This window comes from Elephantulus edwardii, unplaced genomic scaffold (genome assembly GCF_000299155.1).
Source record: "Elephantulus edwardii isolate Elephantulus edwardi_28Jun2011 unplaced genomic scaffold, EleEdw1.0 scaffold00069, whole genome shotgun sequence".
Taxonomy (NCBI): Eukaryota; Metazoa; Chordata; class Mammalia; order Macroscelidea; family Macroscelididae; genus Elephantulus; species Elephantulus edwardii.
In genome coordinates this window covers 7,614,865-7,632,667 of record NW_006399819.1, presented here as the reverse complement: position 1 = coordinate 7,632,667, position 17,803 = coordinate 7,614,865, and positions in this window count along the sequence as shown.

The following is a 17,803-nucleotide window of genomic DNA, read 5'->3' as shown; positions in this document are numbered from 1 at the left end:
AGAAGAACTAGAAGATAACATTCAAAATATCAAGAATAAGAGACTATACATACAAGAAGGTAAACTCTGATAAAATGGATTCTAATATCTCCAAGGCATATAATGCTCAATTTTTCCAGAATAAATTACAAAGAGAGATTCTGAAAGGCATGAAATTTTAAAAAAATAAAATAAACAGTTGTTGTTGTTGTTATGTGCCATTGAGTCACTTACAACTCATAGCAACCCTATGTATAAGAGCTCTAAACTCTGTTCTATTCTGTGCCAGCCTAGTTATCTCCAACGCACTTATTCCCATCACTCTGGTCACAGAATCGATCCATCTCATCGAAGGTCTTCCTCTCCTGCGTCGCCTATCCACTCTGCCAAACATGATGTCCCTCTCCCTCCTTGCAACATGCACAAAGTATGTCAGATGAAGCTTCAGAATCCTTGAATCCAAAGAGCATTCTGGCTTCACCCTCTCCAGGACACACCTGTTTGTTCTCCTAGAAGTCCATGGTATATTCAACACTCTTCTCTAGCACCACAGCTCAAAGGCATCAATTCTCTTTCTATCATCCCTATTCACTGTCCAACCCTCAAATGCATAGCACATAATTGTGAAGACTATAGCCCAGATCAGGCACACCTTAGTCTCCAGCCTAATGTCATTGCTCTTCAGTACTCGTGAGAGGTCCCTCACAGCTGACTTTCCCAATGCAATTTGTCTGATGATTTCCTGGCTGCTGTTATCAGGAGGGTTGACTGTAGAGCCAAGTAAACGAAAACTGTTAACTATCTCAATCTCATCTCTTCACCATCCATACTGATGCTGCCAATTGTCCCAGTGGTGAGAATCGTTATTTTCTTGATTTTGAGCTTCAATCCATATAGGAGACAGCAATCCTTGATTTTCTGTAGCAAGGGCTGCAGGTCCTCCTCAGTTTCAGCAAGCAGGGTTCTGTGATCTGCATAACACAGGTTATTGATGATTCTTCCACCAATCCTGATGCCTCATTCCTCCTCACACAGCCCAGAGTCTTGGATGATCTGTTCTGCATACAGATTTTAAAGATATGGAGACAATACATCCCTGACGGACCTTCTTCTTGATTTTGAACCATGTAGCATCTCCTTGCTCTGTTCTGACGACTGCCTCTTGGTCCAAGTATAGGTTTCACATTGGCACAATCGAATGTTCTGGGATTCCCATTCTTCTCAGAGTCAGCCATAGCTTGTTGTGATCCACACAGTCAAAAGCCTTTGCATAGTCAATGAAGCACAGATACACATTTTTTTGGTATTCTTTGCTTTCTTCCAAGAGCCATCTAACATTAGCTATAATATTACTAGTACCACGACCTCTTCTAAAGTCAGCCTGCACATCTGGCAGTTCTCTGTTGACATACTGTTCCAAACGTTTTTGGATCATTTTCAGAAGAATCTTGATTGCATGTGATATTAATGGTATTGTTTGATAATTCCCACACTCTGTTGGGTCACCTTTCTTTGGAATGGGGACAATATCAGTCTTTTCCAGTCAGTTGGCCAGCTGGCTGTCTTCCAGATTTCTTGGCACCACTTAGTGAGCACATCCAGAGCAGTGTCTGTTTGTTGAAACTTGTCGATTGGTATGCCATCAACTCCTGGAGAGTTGTTTTTTGCTAATTCCTTCAGAGAAATTTGAACTTCCTCCTTCATCACCATAGGCTTTTGCTCATATGTTATTTCATGAAATTATTTTTATTTATTATTTATTTCATGAAATAAACTGTAGTAACTTCTAAAAGAGAGGAATAAATCTGAGTAATATTTTCTCAGTAGGAAAACAGTCATAAAAGAAAACAATATAATAATTTCTTACTCAAAGAAAACAACTGACAACCAAGAATACTCTATTCAGAAAAACTATCAGTCACATCTGATATACAGATCAAGATATTTTCAGAAAAGGAATAATTAAGAAAGTTCCTAAAAACAAGGCCAAAAGTGCCAAAAGAAGTAAAAGCAGTGCTTTTACAAGAAACCAAAGAAAAGATGACTCAAAGTAATTAACAACAAAAACAAGAATCCAACAAAATGACAGCAATAAAATCTTGTCTCTCAATAATTACACTGAATGTGAATGATTTAAGTCCATCAGTGAAGAGAAAAATAGTAGCAGTTTGGATAAAAACCAAACCCCATTAATATGTTGTCTACAAGAAAAAAAAATCTGAATATAAAAGACAGATTGACAAATAAAAGGGTTGAAAAATATACTAAGTAGATATTGCTGTTGTTGTTATGTGCCATCGAGTTGATTGCGACTCATAGCGACCCTATGTACAACAGCCCTAAACCCTACTCTATCCTGTGCCAATCACACTTTTTCCAACACACCCATCCGGATTACCCCAGTCACTGAATCAATCCACCTCATAGAGGGTCTTCCCCTCCTGCGCCGTCTCTCCACTCTCCCAACCATGATGTACCTCTCCAAGGACCTCTCCCTCCTTATAACATGTCCAAAGTATGTCAGACAAAGGACCAGAATTCTTAGCTCCAAGGAGCAGCCTGGTTTAACCCTCTTCAGGATGAATCTGTTTGTTTACCGGCAGTCCATGCTACATCCAATACTCTTCTCCAGCACCACAGCTCAAAGGCATCAATTCTCCTTCTATCCTCCCTAGTCATTGTCCAACTCACTGTTGCATAAGAAGTGATTGCAAAGACCATAGCCTGTATCAGATGCACCTTAATCTCCAGAGTGACACCAATGCTCTTCAGTACCCTGGATAGGTCCCTAAACAGCAGACTTTCCCATAGCAATACGTTTACTGAATTCCTGGCTACTAGTGCCAAGAGTGTTGACCATGGAGCCAAGTAGACTAAAGTTGTCAACAATTTCAATCTCATCACCATTGATCCTGATGCTGCTAATTGGTCCAGTGGTGAGAATCTTTGTCTTCTTGACATTGAGATTCCAACCATACTGAAGGCTGCAGTCCTTGACCCTCTGGAGCAAGCATTTCCAGTCCTCCTCAGTCTCAGCAAGCAGGGTTGTGTCATCTGCATAAAGCAGATTGTTAATAGATCTTCCACCAATCTTGATGCCACACTTCTCATAGAGCCCAGCCTCTTGGATAATCTTTTCTGCACACAGGTTGAAAAGATATGGAGACAGGACACATCCCTGGGGTACAACTTTCCCATTTTGAAACATGCAGTGTTTCCTTGCTCTGTTCTGACGACTGCCTCTTGGTCCAAGTATAGCTTTCACATTAGCATGATCAAGTGCTCTGGGATTCCCATTCTTCTCAGAGTCAGCCACAGTTTGTTATGATCCACACAGTCAAATGTTTTTGCACAATCAATGAAACACAAATAGACATTTTTCTGGTATTCCCTGTTTTCAGTTATGATCAACATCAGCTACAATATCCCTAAACTCAGCCTGGACTTCCAGCAGTTCTCTGCTGATGTGCTGTTCCAGTCATTTTTGGATAATCTTCAGTAGAATTTTGCTTGCATGTGAAATCAATGATATTGTTCTATAGTTTCCACACTCTGTTGGATCACCTTTACTTGGGATGGGAACAAATATAGATCTTTTCCAGTCAATTGGCCAAGTGGTTGTTCTCCAGATTTCCTGGCACAACTTGGTGAGCACATTTAGGTCAGTATCTGTTAGCTGAAATATGTCAATTGGTATACCATCTATTCCTGGGGCTTTGTTTTTTGCTATTTCCTTCAGAACAGCTTGAACTTCTTCCTTCATCACCATAGGCCCTTGTTCATATGTTATTTCATTAAATTCTTCTGTGTCTGCCAATTCCTTTTGATACAGTGACTCAGTATATTCTTTCCATCTTCTTTTAATACTTCCTGGATCATTTAATATTCTGTCTAAAACATCCTTGATTATAGCAAATTGAGGTTTAAATTTGTTCTTCAGTTCCTTGAGCTTAAGAAATGCTGAGCGAGTTCGGCCTTTTTGATTTTCCGACTCAAGTTCCTTGTACATTTCATTGTAATATTTTGCTTTGTCATCCCGTGCTGCCCTTTGGAATCATATGTTCAGCTCTTTTGTATCTTGAATTCGTCCCTGTGCTTTGGCTTCTCTGCACTCCAGTGCAATCTTCAGAGTTTCTTCTGACATCCATTTTCATCTTTTTTTCCCCCCTTCTGTCTTTGTAATGACCATTTTCACTCTTCCAGGATGATACATTTGACATCCTCCCATAATTCATTAGGTCTTCGCTCATTAGTGTTCAAGGCCTCAAATCTGTTCCTGACATGGTTCTGAAATTCAGGTAGGATGCACTCAAAGTCATATTTTGGTTGCCATGGGTTTGGTTTCATTTTCCTCAGCTTCAGCTTGAACTTGCCTGTGAGTTGCTGGTGGTCTGTTCCACTATCAGCTCCTGGCCTTCTTTTCACAGCTGATATTAGGCTTCTCCATCGGTTTTTTTCCACAAATGTAATCGATGTGATTCCTATGCATACCATCAGGTGAAATCCATGTGTATAACCTGCATTTATGTTTCTTATAAAATGTATTTGCATTGAATACGTCATTGACAGATGATAACCAGAAAAAGTAGGAGCAGCAATATTAAGCTCTGATAAAATAGACTTCAGGGCACAAACCATTATAATGGACAAGGACTAACACTATTTATTGGTTAAACTGTAAGTAGAACAAGACCACATCACCATAATAATTATCTATTCACTGAATAATAGAGCTGCAAAATGTACAATGCAAATTTGAACACATTTAATAAGATATAGCTAACGTGTTTGTAGTAATAGAGATACGCCACTTAAAAGGAAAAAGAGTACATGCAGAAGGAAAATCAACAAAGTTTCCATAGGATTAAACTATACAATTAACCAACTTGAACTTATATATATTTTCAAGCTAATGAACCCTAATTTAAAAAAAAAAAAAACAACACACACTTCAGTTTAAATACTCTCATACATGAGTCTCTAGAACAGAAGTGACAAGGCAAACTATATTTTAAGAAATTGAAAAAATACAAAGCACTTTTCCAGATTAAAAATCACTGATAAGAGGATAAAGGAGAGAAATGATTATGTAGCTGGAAGCTAAAAAACACATTTCTTGAACATGAGTGGATAATAGAAGAAATAAGAAATGATGTTAAACGTTTATTGCAACAAATAAGAATGAAAACACAATTTACTAAAACATTTGGTATACAGGAAAACATTATGTAGTGGCCAATCCATACAAACGCATCCAAAGGAAGAATGAAAGTCAAATATATATTTCAACATTACTAACAAATAGGAAAAAAATCAACAAGAAAGCTCAACAGTCCCTTAAATAAAGGAGATTATTAAATTTAGCCCAGAAAGAAATGAAATAGAAAACACAAGAACAACTGAAACTATCAAAAGTCCCGAAGCTTGTTCTTTGAATAGGGTTAATTAAATTACGTAACGACTAGCAAACCTAATAAAGGGAAAAAAAAGAAAGACACAATCTGAATAAACAATGAAAGTGGTGATGTCACAACAGAACCAACTTAAATTAAAAAGCATTCAATAAACAGAATTTTATTTAAAACTAAACTAAAATAAGATGAAAACCTGCAGGAAATAGACAAATATTTAGAAACTCACCCAAACTGAGACAGACCAAAGTTGTATTAGCCCATCACAAAAGAAAAATTGTTGAAAAATTTGAGCAAAAACAAACAAACAAAAAAACCAAACACCTTACTATCAAAACTGCCTTGGATGAGATGACTTTACCAGAGAATTTTATCAAACTTCAGAAAACAGCTGTCACCAATTCTATATAAAGCATTTCAGAATACAGGGGTGGGGGCGGAGTCAGAGGGAAATATTCCCAGACTCATCCGATGAAGCAAAAAGATTCCTGATATCAAGTCAGATAAAGCTTTAACCTAATTCAAAAACTACAAATCGATATCTGCCATGGACATAGATGCAAAATCCTTAACAAAATTTTGGCCAATAGAATCCAAAAGAATATAAATAGAAATAATTCATCATGGCCAAGCTGGATTCATAATATTATGCAAGGATGGTTCAATATTTTTTCAACATTTTTTTTAAAAATGTAATTAATCACATTAACAAAGTAAAGAAAAAGAACTACACGAGCCTATCATTTGATGCAGAAAAGGCTTTTGACAAAATTGACACCTCCTTCTGATTAAAACACTATAAAATAGCAATAGAAGGAAATTTCCTCAACACAGTGAAAAGTATATATGCCAAACCAAGAGCCACTCTAAATGGAAAGAGATTAAAGACTTTCATCCTGAGAATAGAAACTAGGCAAGGATGCCCAGCATCACCACTCCTATTTAATGCTGTATTGGAAGTCTTAACAAAAGCAATAAGACAGCAGAAGGAAATATAAGGTGTACAAATTTTCAAAGAGGGAGATACATTCTATTTCTATAAGTAAATGATACAATAGTATATTTAGAAAAACCTAAAGATTCAGCAACAAAACTTTTGGACATTGTCACCCATTTCAGCACAGTAGCAGTATACCTGGTGGACAGAAAGTCATACTCCCAAAACAAAGGTTGTTTTTGTTGTTTTTATGCGCTGTCAAGTCATTTGCGACTCATAGCGACCTTATGTACAACAGCCCTAAGCCCTGCTCCATCCTGTGCCAATCACACTTTCTCTGACACACCCATCCCGATTACCCCAGTCACTGAATCAATCCACCTCATAGAGAGTCTTCCCCTCCTGCGCTGTCCCTCTACTCTACCCAGCATGATGTCCCTCTCTAAAGACCTGTCTCTCAGACAGACCTGTCTGTCCAAAGTATGTCAGACGAAGCCTCCAAGGAGTAGCCTGGTTTAACCCTCTCTAGGATGAATCTGTTTGTTTTCCTGCCAGTCCATGGTACATTCAGTGCCCTTCTCCAGCACCACAACTCAAAAGCATCCACTCTCCTTCTGTCCTCCCTAGTTATTGTCCAACTCTCTGATGCATAACAAGTGATTGCAAAAACCATGGCCTGTATCAGGCGCACCTTAGTCTGCAGAGAGACACCGTTGCTCTTGAGTACTTTAGAGAGGTCCCTAACAGCAGACTTTCCCATCGCGATACGCTTTTTGATTTCCTGACTGCTGGTGCCAAGAGTGTTGACTGTGGAGCCGAGCAAACTGAAGCTGTGAACAATCTCAATCTCTTCGCCATCCTGATGTGACCAATTGGTCCAGTGGTGAGAATCTTTGTCTTCTTGACACTGAGCCTCAGTCCATACTGAAGGCTGCAGTCCTTGACTCTTTGCAGTAAGTGCATGAGGTCCTCCTCAGTTTCAGCGAGCAGGGTTGTGTCATTTGCATAACACCGATTGTTGATAGATCGCCCACCAATCATAACGCCACGCTTCTCCTCATAGAGCCCAGCCTCTTGGATAATCTGCTTTGCATACAGGTTGAAAAGGTATGGAGATAGGACACATCCATGGCATACACCCTTCCCAGTTTTGAACCATGCAGTGTTGCTCTGCTCTGTTCTGATGACTGCCTCTTGGTCCAAGTATAAGTTTCGCAGGTGGGTGACTCTAATCCGCAGCCCTCAGGCCTGCCTTTACTTGTTTCTGGTGAAACATTCTTCTAGGTTGTATAACCCTGGTGTGTTCACTTGTTGTACAGAGGTAACTCATGGTTGCTATAAAGCTAAACTGTGACATTGATGGGTAAAAAGCGAGAATGGTTATCTCTGGTGGACAGTGTTTGGTGGAGCTACCTGATTAAAACAAGCTTGGAAGTAGGAATGGCATCCACTTCCATAAAATCTTGCCTCTGGAAACCCTATGAACCTTAAGAAAGGACAAAAGTTATACAGGTGTCCAGGTCTTCCTTTCATAGGGTCATTATGAGTCGCCTCTGATTCGATGGCATTTAACAACAACAACAACAACAACAAAAAAGAATATAAAAAAGGAAGTAAGAAAAACAATACCAATTACAATAGTTATCTACAAGATGAAACATATAGGAAAAAATCTGACTAGAGACACAAAAGATTTATGCAGAGAAAATTACAACACATTGTTGCAAAAAACTAAAAGAGACCTATAGAAATAGAAGAATATACTATGTTCATGGATAGGAAGACTCAGTAGCATGAAAGTAACAATTCTACAAAAAGTGATCTACAAGTTCAGTACAATCCCAACACAGATATCAGTTCCTTACTTCAATGAGATGGAAAATGTAATTTATAATTTTGTCTGGAATGAAAAGAGATTCCCAAATAAGTCAAGCATTACTGAAAAAAACAAACAAACAAACAAAAACCCCTAAACAAAAAAACAAGGCAAGAGGCATCACACTTCCTGATCTCAAATACTACTACACAACTGTAACAATCAAGACAGTATGGTAATGATGCAAGAGTAGACACATAGATCAATGGAATAGATTATCAAACCCAGAAACTAACCCATCTACTTACGGTCAACTGATGAAATCAATTATGTGGGGAAATGAGATCTTTAACAAATGGTGCTGGCAAAATTGGAAAATCATCTGCAAAAAACTGAAGCAAGAGACACACTTCACATCATACAAAAACACTCCATCATTGTAATTCAAGGACCTAAGAATAAAACAAAAGGACATAAAGCCTATCAGATAAAAGCTAGGAGCAAATTTGAAAAACTTAATCTACCACTTGAGTAGATTTTCTTGCATAAGGAAAAGTCCTAAAACCAAGACAGGATATATGAATGGATCCTTTTAAAAGTTAAACTCCTATCCATATTAAATAACCATCTCCATCAGGGTCAAAAGAAAGCCTACAGACTGGGAAAAATATTTTGCAATGATATATATTATTGGAGTCTAATATCTAAAATTTACAGCATACTCTAGCATGTCAACAAGAAAAAGGGAAACAATCCAATTACAAGTGTGCAGAAGATAAGAATAGACAGTTTGTAAAAGAAGAGATTTAGATTTCTACAAACACATAAAGAAATATTCAAAATCTTTAAATATCAGAGAGATTCACATTAAAACAACAATAACAAAGTTCAACAAGGCAATAAACAACAAATGCTGATGAAGAGGAGGAGCGATTGGAACTCTTGTTCACTGCTGGTGGGAGTATAAAATGGTACAAACACTATAGAAAGTAGTCTGGCACTTTTTAAAAAGTTGGAGATACAAATAATTTTTGATCCAGCTATTCAACTATGGGGAAAATACCCTAAGAAACCAGAGCTCTGAGGCAAACAGATGTTTGCACTGCCATGTTTATTGCAATACTATTTACAACAGTGAAAAGATGGAAATAGTACAAGTGCATATCCACAAACCAATGGATAGAAAAACTGTGATATATCCACACCTTTCAGTAATATTCGGCACTGGAAAAATAATTAATTGTAAAACATTACAATGCATGGGTAACTTTCAAAGACATTATGCTCGATGAAATAGCTCAGTCACAAAAGACAAATACTGCATAAGACCACAGTTTTAAAGTAGGATGGAAGTGAAGGAGGGGAGAACAGGAAAAGAATAGACAGATAATGAACAGTGCACTGTAATAGGAGAATAGAAGGATTGTTTGAAAGGAAGGGATGTTTGGACATTATATGTAAGGCAACAATCTGTAACAAGACATGCATCAAAAAGTGAATTGGGGAAGTAGAGGGAGATAAATGTCATCAATTAATGAATGAAAACTCTTCTTTATACTTTCACTAAAATCACAATTAAGAAATCTTTTCTTTTCACTCCATTGGAAAATGTTTTTGATGTGAACAGGGATTTAATCCTTAAGGTCTCATTCATCAATTTTATCCTCTCCAGATTGTGCTTTTCTGGCAATATTTGGCAGTCTCTTTATACCATAGACGAGGCCATTTAAGCTTGATCCCAATTTGTCTTTGACAAACTTTATGGTTTGGGGCTTTACTCCCAAGTATCTTATTCACCTTGAATTGATATTTTTAATTTTTTAAAAAAGTTATGCTAGTTTATTTAGAAAAGTCAAATACATTGTTTTAAAAATTAGGTTCTTTTCATTTCCCTTACCCCCCCAACCTATCAAATTGTACAAACCCATGATTAATCCCCCTCCTCCTGAACATCCTCATCCCTCTGCTTCCAACCTCTCCCACCCCTCTTGGGTCCTTATACACATTCTACAATAATGGATTTATTCAATTTTTATTGTTGTGGGACTGAGTTTGCTCAGCATAATGCTCTCCAGTCCCTCCTAAATTAAATAGTAATTTACAAAATCATTGCTCCTGGGTGCTGCATAGTATTCCATTATGTGAATGTACCATAATTTTTCAATTGGTTTGTTTGTGGTTAGATATTTGGTCTGTTTCCATGATCTTGCAATGATGACTAATGCTTCTGTGAACATTGATGTACAAATCTCCATTGGTGCCTCAGTTCTCATTTTCTCAGGATATATTCCAAGTAGTTGAATACCTGGGTCATAGGGAATTTCTTTGTCCAACTTTTTAAGGAAGCACCAAACTGCCTTCTAGAATGGTTGTACAATCCCACCAACAATGTGTAAGAGTTTCTTTCTTGCCACATTCTCCCCAGTATTTATTACTTGCTGCAATGTTAATTGTTGCCACGGTTACTGGAGTAAGATGGTACCTCAATGTGGGTTTGATTAGCATCTCTCGTATTGCCAGTGATTTGGAGCATTTCTTCATGTGTCTATTGCCATTCAAATATCCTCCTCTGTGAAAATTCTTTCCATGTTTTTTGCCCATTTGAGTTATCAGTTTTTTCTTGTGGAGGCCCAGGAGTATTCTATAAACTTGTTCTATAAGACTTTTGTCTGAGATGTTATTACCAAATGTTTGTTCCCAGTCTGTAGGTATTCTTTTCACCCTGTTAGAAAAAGTTTTTAATGCATACATGAATTCAATCTTTAGACGGTTCCATGCATCAATTTTGTCCTCTTCAGATTGTGCATTTTCGGCTGTATTTGACAGCCTCTTTATACCTTGGACTAGCACTTCTAAACTTGATCCCAATTTGTCTCTTATGAAATTTACGGTTTTGGGCTTTACTCCCAGGTCTCTAATCCACATTGAGTTGCTTTTCGTGTATGGTGTGAAATGTGGATCCTGTTTCAGCTTTCTGCAAGTAGAAGTTCAGTTTTGCCAGCAAAATTTATTGAAAAAATTATCATTCCCCCATTTGATAGGTTTTATTTCCTTGTCAAATATCAATTGACCACAGATAGCTGGGTCTATTTCTAGGTTCTCATTTCTGTTCCATTGGTTGATTTCTGCGTGTGATGTGAGATGTGGATCCTGTTTCAGCTTTCTGCAGTTAGCAGTTCATGTTTGCAAACACCGTTTGTTGAAGAGGTTGTCATTTCCCCATTTGATTGGTTTTATTTCTTTGTCAAATGTTAGTGGACCATAGATACCTGAGTCTATTTCTGGGTTCTCAATTCTGTTGCATTGGTCTGTGTGTCTGCCATTGTACCAATCCAATGCTGTTTTGGTTACTACTGCTGTGTTTTGAGATCACGGAGTACTATGCCTCCCACTTCATTTTTGTTAATTTTATTGTTTGTTGTTGTTGTGTACAATAGAGTCAAAATTGAGCCATAGCTGATCCTTCAGCAAGTTTTCAAAGGCAGTTAATTGCAAAGGAGGAGAATGTCCAGACCATCATTCTTTCACAGAACAGCTCGTGGTCTCGAACTGCCTGCCTTTGGGATTATAGTGCAACATTCTACCACTGGGTTACCAGAGCTCCCTTAATTTTATTGGGCATACTAATATTATGAGGGTTATATTACACCTTTCCTTATCTGTAAAGGGCAGATATTGGAAAATTTTGGCATAAATTTGTATATCTTTGATTTGTTATAAAATATTGTACCATAGAAAATGATATATGGAGAAAACAGATGAAAAAATTAACATTTGGTAAAAAAATTAAAAATATACAACAACAAAAAAATAAACTCCTTCAGGTATTGCAACACCTATTACTTACATATGAAAGGAAAGAATATCATTGAGGAAAAAATAATCAGTATTATATAAGTGCTGGGCCATTTGACAGCTCCATAAGAGATGGAGAAGAGATTGATGTTGTTAACAGCACTTGCTCAAACCCACAATCAACACTCTTAGTATCAGCAGTCTGGAAACAAAAGATGAATTGTACTGGAAAAATCTACTATCAGGGACCTCTCTAGATTACTGGAAAACAGCTATGTCAGTGTAGAGACTGAGGTGCGCCTAATCGACGCCATGGTCTTCTCAATTACTTTTCATCAGAGAGCTGGACAATGACTAAAGATGACAGAAGAAGAATCTATACCTTCAAATTGTGGTGCTGGAGAAGAGTCTTGAACATATCATGGACCACCAGGAAAACACATAGGTCTTTCTTGGAAAAGATGAAACCAAGTTTCTCTTTGGAGGCTAGGATTTTTAAGCTCTGTCTCACATATTTTAGACTGGTCCTTGGAAAAGGTCATTATGTTTGGAAAGGTGTAGGGACAGCACAGAAAAGGAAGACTTCAGATGAGATTGATTGATACAGTGACTGAGGTAATGGGGATTGATGTGTCAGTATTAGTGAGACTGGCTCAGGACAGGGCAGGGTTCAAATCTACATAGGCTTGCTATGGGTCACAGGATACTCAACAGCACAAAACAGCGATAACATTCTATAAGCCAATTTTACATTTTTCTTCTAACAGTTATGGTTCATGAAACAGATTTTCTGACAAATGATACCTATATCATTCACTGATTTTATTATTTAGGTCAATCTTATGAACTGTTCTAGACTAAATTTTCTCCTGGTTGAATATGTTTAATTTTTTGTTCAGGGGATAAAATGGGAAAGATTAACGTTAAGAAAGCAACGAAAGTAGCAGACATATTTGTAAGAATTCTAAAATGTTTCTTTCCCATCTGAACATTTAACAAATCTTAAATGAGCATTTATGATACATCAGACTAAGCTCCCAGGAACACAGCAATATTTTCTCTCTGGAAGCCTAAAAATTAACCAGCAACTTCTATGAAGTTAGAGCTGACACATAACTGATGCTCTAGCAAGTTTTTGGAAGGTGTTCATTGCACAGAAGGGGATTGCCTTTCTTCTGCTGGGTTGTTAAAACCTTTGAAAATTGGCTTTTCTAGTCATTGTGTTCAGACGCATTAGGAAAGAATGATCCTTAGCGATCTTAGCTATAGAGACATGGCCTTGCAAAACACCAACAGCTGTGGAGCCAGTATAAGGGAAAGCTTTCTGCACTGTGAAAAGTGGCTATGGTGTTGGAACTATGAAGATACTATAAAACAGTAGTGGTGAAGAGGTGAAGAGACTGTCACATTGCTTTGAGATAAACCAGATGAACCTAGGAAGTAGAGCCACAATGAAAAGTTATGCTTGCTTGAAGGAAAAGCTGACTTGTAACTGCTCTGAGATAAAGTTTGCTGGGCAATTCAGAAAATCAGAGACTGCTTGTATTTGTGCTGCTGAACTGAAACCTGGATTTTCACTAATTGAGGAATTGTGTCTTGCTATTAATCTGGCTTAAGGTTGCACTAAACCTAGACTTGTTTTGGTGATATTTATTTGCATCTTCCTCTCCTTAATTAATTGCCCTAATAAATTCTACAACTCTGAGTAAGTCTGTGAATCAATTAGCAAGAAACATTGGACACATAATTGGTAGAAAAACATGCAGGAGCACATGGGGTGGTATATCTGACCATGTAGTTATTTGCATGGTACAATGAATATTATTGATAGGGAGAATTACCTTTTATGAAGCAGGTAGAAGTGAGACTCAGTCACACCCACTTTGCATCTGCTTCTTTTACACATGCACAAAAGATAGTGGATGCAAACTGGCAGAAAAATACCAGGTTTGAGTAAGCAGCACAACTCCTTTTGAAATATACCATCAAAGTCTAGTGAGAGTGAAGAGGCAAAAAGCATAGCAAAATACCTATCGTGTAAAATAGAATACTCTATGAGGAAAAGATAGCATGAAAAAAATGTAAAGATAAATTAAATAAGAGTGTTTATTATTAATATTTTTATTTTTAAAAATAAAGTGTGGATTCATGAAAGCTTTCTTGAAAAGAAGAAATTTTACAATATGCCTAAAATATTTGTAAGGGAGAAATTATATTGCAGAAAATAGGAAGTATAACGTTTCTGAGAAGTGGGCTTTACAATAGAGGTGTTGTTTTTATCAATGGACCCTCTATCCTGGCCTATTTCCTTGATGTCTAGTTAATTTCTACTAAATCTTTAGATCTCATTTCAAATCCTCTTTCTCATCTTTCTACTCCAACAAAATAGGGCAGGTTTTCACATAAATTCACATGTTACCATCTCTCTTTCTCTTTTAGCACTGTACATGTTTTTTATACTTTTAATTTGTTGCTCATTTTTATTTCTATTTGAATAAGCTAGTTTCTTTCAGTAAACTCAAGGTTCTGGAAGGAAAGAATTCATGTCAGTTTTTGATTATCACTATAAAAGAGTTTACAAATTATTGCCTGGAACAGAATAGTTCTTAATAAATATTTATTGAATACATAGATAACAAGTAAATGAGTGCATAAATAAAAATATAAGCATTTGGAAACTGGGACATAATAATAGATAGAATATAAACTTAGATTCCATTTGTAAAAACACAGAACAAGGTGACAATGATTTTTTTAATTTTCACTGTATATTAATGACCTTTCTCTCTTGAATGTATAAATTCAATGCCATCTATAATCCAACAGAAAATGTATAAAATCTAGAGGGTTCAGGGGGGCTGATTATGTCCTCTAAAAAATAGTACAATTTGTCCTCGCATCTTTCCAAGCACAATGTACTTCTGCAAGCAGCATATTCAAAGTGTACTAGTAGCTTTAACATCTTTGCCTCCAAGGAACACACTGGCTGCACCTTTTCCAAGACATATCTGTTTGTTCTTTTGGCAATCCATGGGATATTCAATACTAATAACATCTCTTATCAACAATAAAATAAAAATTCAAAATCATTCTTTTCAAGTTTGAACCAAGCAATAGCTGAACCTTCAGTAGACTTTCATAGACTATATAGATCCCATGTTGTTGTTGTTATAGGACATTGAGTCACCTGTGACCCATAACGACACTACGTACAGCAGCTCTGAACCTTCCCTGTCCTGGGCCAATTCCACTAATTCTGACACACCAACCCCTGTTGCCCAGTTATTGTATCAATCTATCTTATCCAGAGTCTCCAAGGGCCAGTTCCTCCTTACAAAATGTTCGAAGTATGTCTCATGAAGCCTCAGAATCCTTGCCTCAAAGGAGCAGCCTGGTTTAACCCTCTCCAGGTTGAATCTGTTTTCTTAGCAGTCCATGATACATTCAATACTCTTCTCCAGCACCACAGCTCAAAGGCATCAGTCATTGTCCAACTCTAAGATGCATAACAAGTGATTGCAAAGGCCATGGCCTATATCAGACGCACCTTAGTCTCCAGACACCATTGCTCTTCAGTACTTTGGAGAGGTCCCTAACAGCAGACTTTCCCATCACAATAGGTCTTTTAATTTCCTGGCTGCTGGTGCCAAGAATGTTGATTGTGAAGTCGAGCAAACTAAAGCTGTTGACAGTCTCAATCTCTTCAGCATCCATTCTGTTGCTGCCAATTGGCCCAATGGTGAAAATTTTTGTCTTCTTGATATTGAGCCTCAATTCATATTGAAAGCCACAGTCCATATTAACCTTCTATAGCCAGCTCTTCAGGTCCTCCTCAGTTTCAGCAAGCAGAGTTGTGTAACTTGCATAACGCAGATTGTTGAGGAATCTTCCACCAATCCTGATGCCACACTTCTCACACAGCCCAACCTTCCTGATAAACTCTTCTCCATATAGGTCAAAAAGATGTGAAAATAGGACATATCCCAGATGCACACCCTTCCCAATTTTGAACCTTGCAGTATTTCCCTGCTCTGTTCTGATGACTGCCTCCTAGTCCAAGTATCGGTTTTTGCATTAGCGTGATCAAGTGTCTGGGAACCCCATTCTTCTCAGAGTCAGCCACAGTTCGTTGTGATCCGCACAGTCAAATAAATGCCTTTGCATAATCAATAAAACACAGATAGACATTCCTCTGGTATTCCCTGCTTTCAGCCAAGATCCATCTAACATTAGCTATAATATCCCCAGTATCGTAACCCCTTCTAAACCCAGCCTGCACTTTTGGCAGTTCTATGTTGATGTGTTGTTCCAGTCATTTTTTTATAATCTTCAGCATAATCTTGCTTGCATGTGATATCAGTGATATTGTTTGATAATTTACACACTCTCTTGGGTTACCTTTCTTTGGAATGGGAACAAATACAGATCTCTTCCAGTCAGTTGGCCAAGTGGTTGTCCTCCAGATTTCTTGACGCAATTTTGGTGATCACATCTAGGGCAGCATCTGTTAGTTGAAATACATCAATTGGTATACCATCAATTTGTGGGCCTTATTTTTTTGTCAATTCCTTCAAAGCAGTTTAAACTTCTTCCTTCATCACCATAGGCTCTTGCTCATATGTTTCATGAAATTTTTCTGTGTCTGCCAATTATTTTAGATACAGTGACTCAGTATATTCTTTCCATTTTCTTTTAAGACTTCCTGGATCATTTAATATTCTACCCAAAGCATCCCTAAGTACAGCAACTCGAGGTTTGAATTTGTTCTTCAGTTTTTTCAGCTTAAGAAATGCTGAAGTTCAGCCCTTTTGATTTTCTGACTCCACCTCTTTGCACATTTAATTGTCTTCCCATGTTGCCTTTTGAAATCTTCTGTTCAGCTCTTTAATATCTTAAATTCTTCCCTCTGCTTTGATTTCACAAAGTTCTGGTGCAATATTCAAAGTCTCTTCTGACATCCATTTTGGTCTTTACTCCCTCCTCTGTCTTTGTAATTAATTAATACACTCTTCCTGGATGATACTCCTCCCACAACTCATCTGGTCTTCACTTATTGGTGTTCAAGGCCTCAAACCTGTTCATGAGATGGTTTTGAAATACATGGGATAGACTCAAGGTCATATTTTCCTTTCCATGGATTTGATTTAATTTTCCTTAGCTTCAGCTTGAACTTGCATATGAGTAGTCAGTGGTATGTTCCACAATTAGCACCTTGCCTAGTTTTCACATCTGATATTGAGGTTCTCTGGTGGTTCTTTCGACAGATATAATCAATCTGATTCCTACACATACCATCAGGTGTAAGTCATGTATATAACCTGCTTTTATGTTTCTTATAAAATGTATTTGCAATGAATAAGTTGTTGATTGTGCAAAATTCAATCATTCTTCTCCAGCTACATTTCTGACAGAGTCCACATTTTCAACTACTAATCGTTCTTCTCTTTCCAACTTTTGCATTCCAGTCCCTAATTATTATCAATGCATCTTGATTGCATGTTTGATTGATCTCTGACAGTAAAAGTTGACAGAAATCTTCTATTTCCTTTTCTTTGACTCTGTTTGTTGATGCATATATCTGAATGATATTGGTATTCACTGGATTTCTTTGTATGAATATGGATATTATCCTGTTGCTCACAATATTGTTTTCCAAGACAAATTAGAAATGACTTATTTAACTATGAAAGCAACCCCTTTTTTTCTTTACCTTTTCACCTCTGGAGTAATAGGTCATATGATCATTCAACTCAAAATACCTCATACCAGTGCATCTCACCTCAGCAATACATAGTATGTCAATATTTATGTGTTCTATTTCTTCCTTAATAATTTTCTAGAGTCATGATTCTCACATTCCATGTT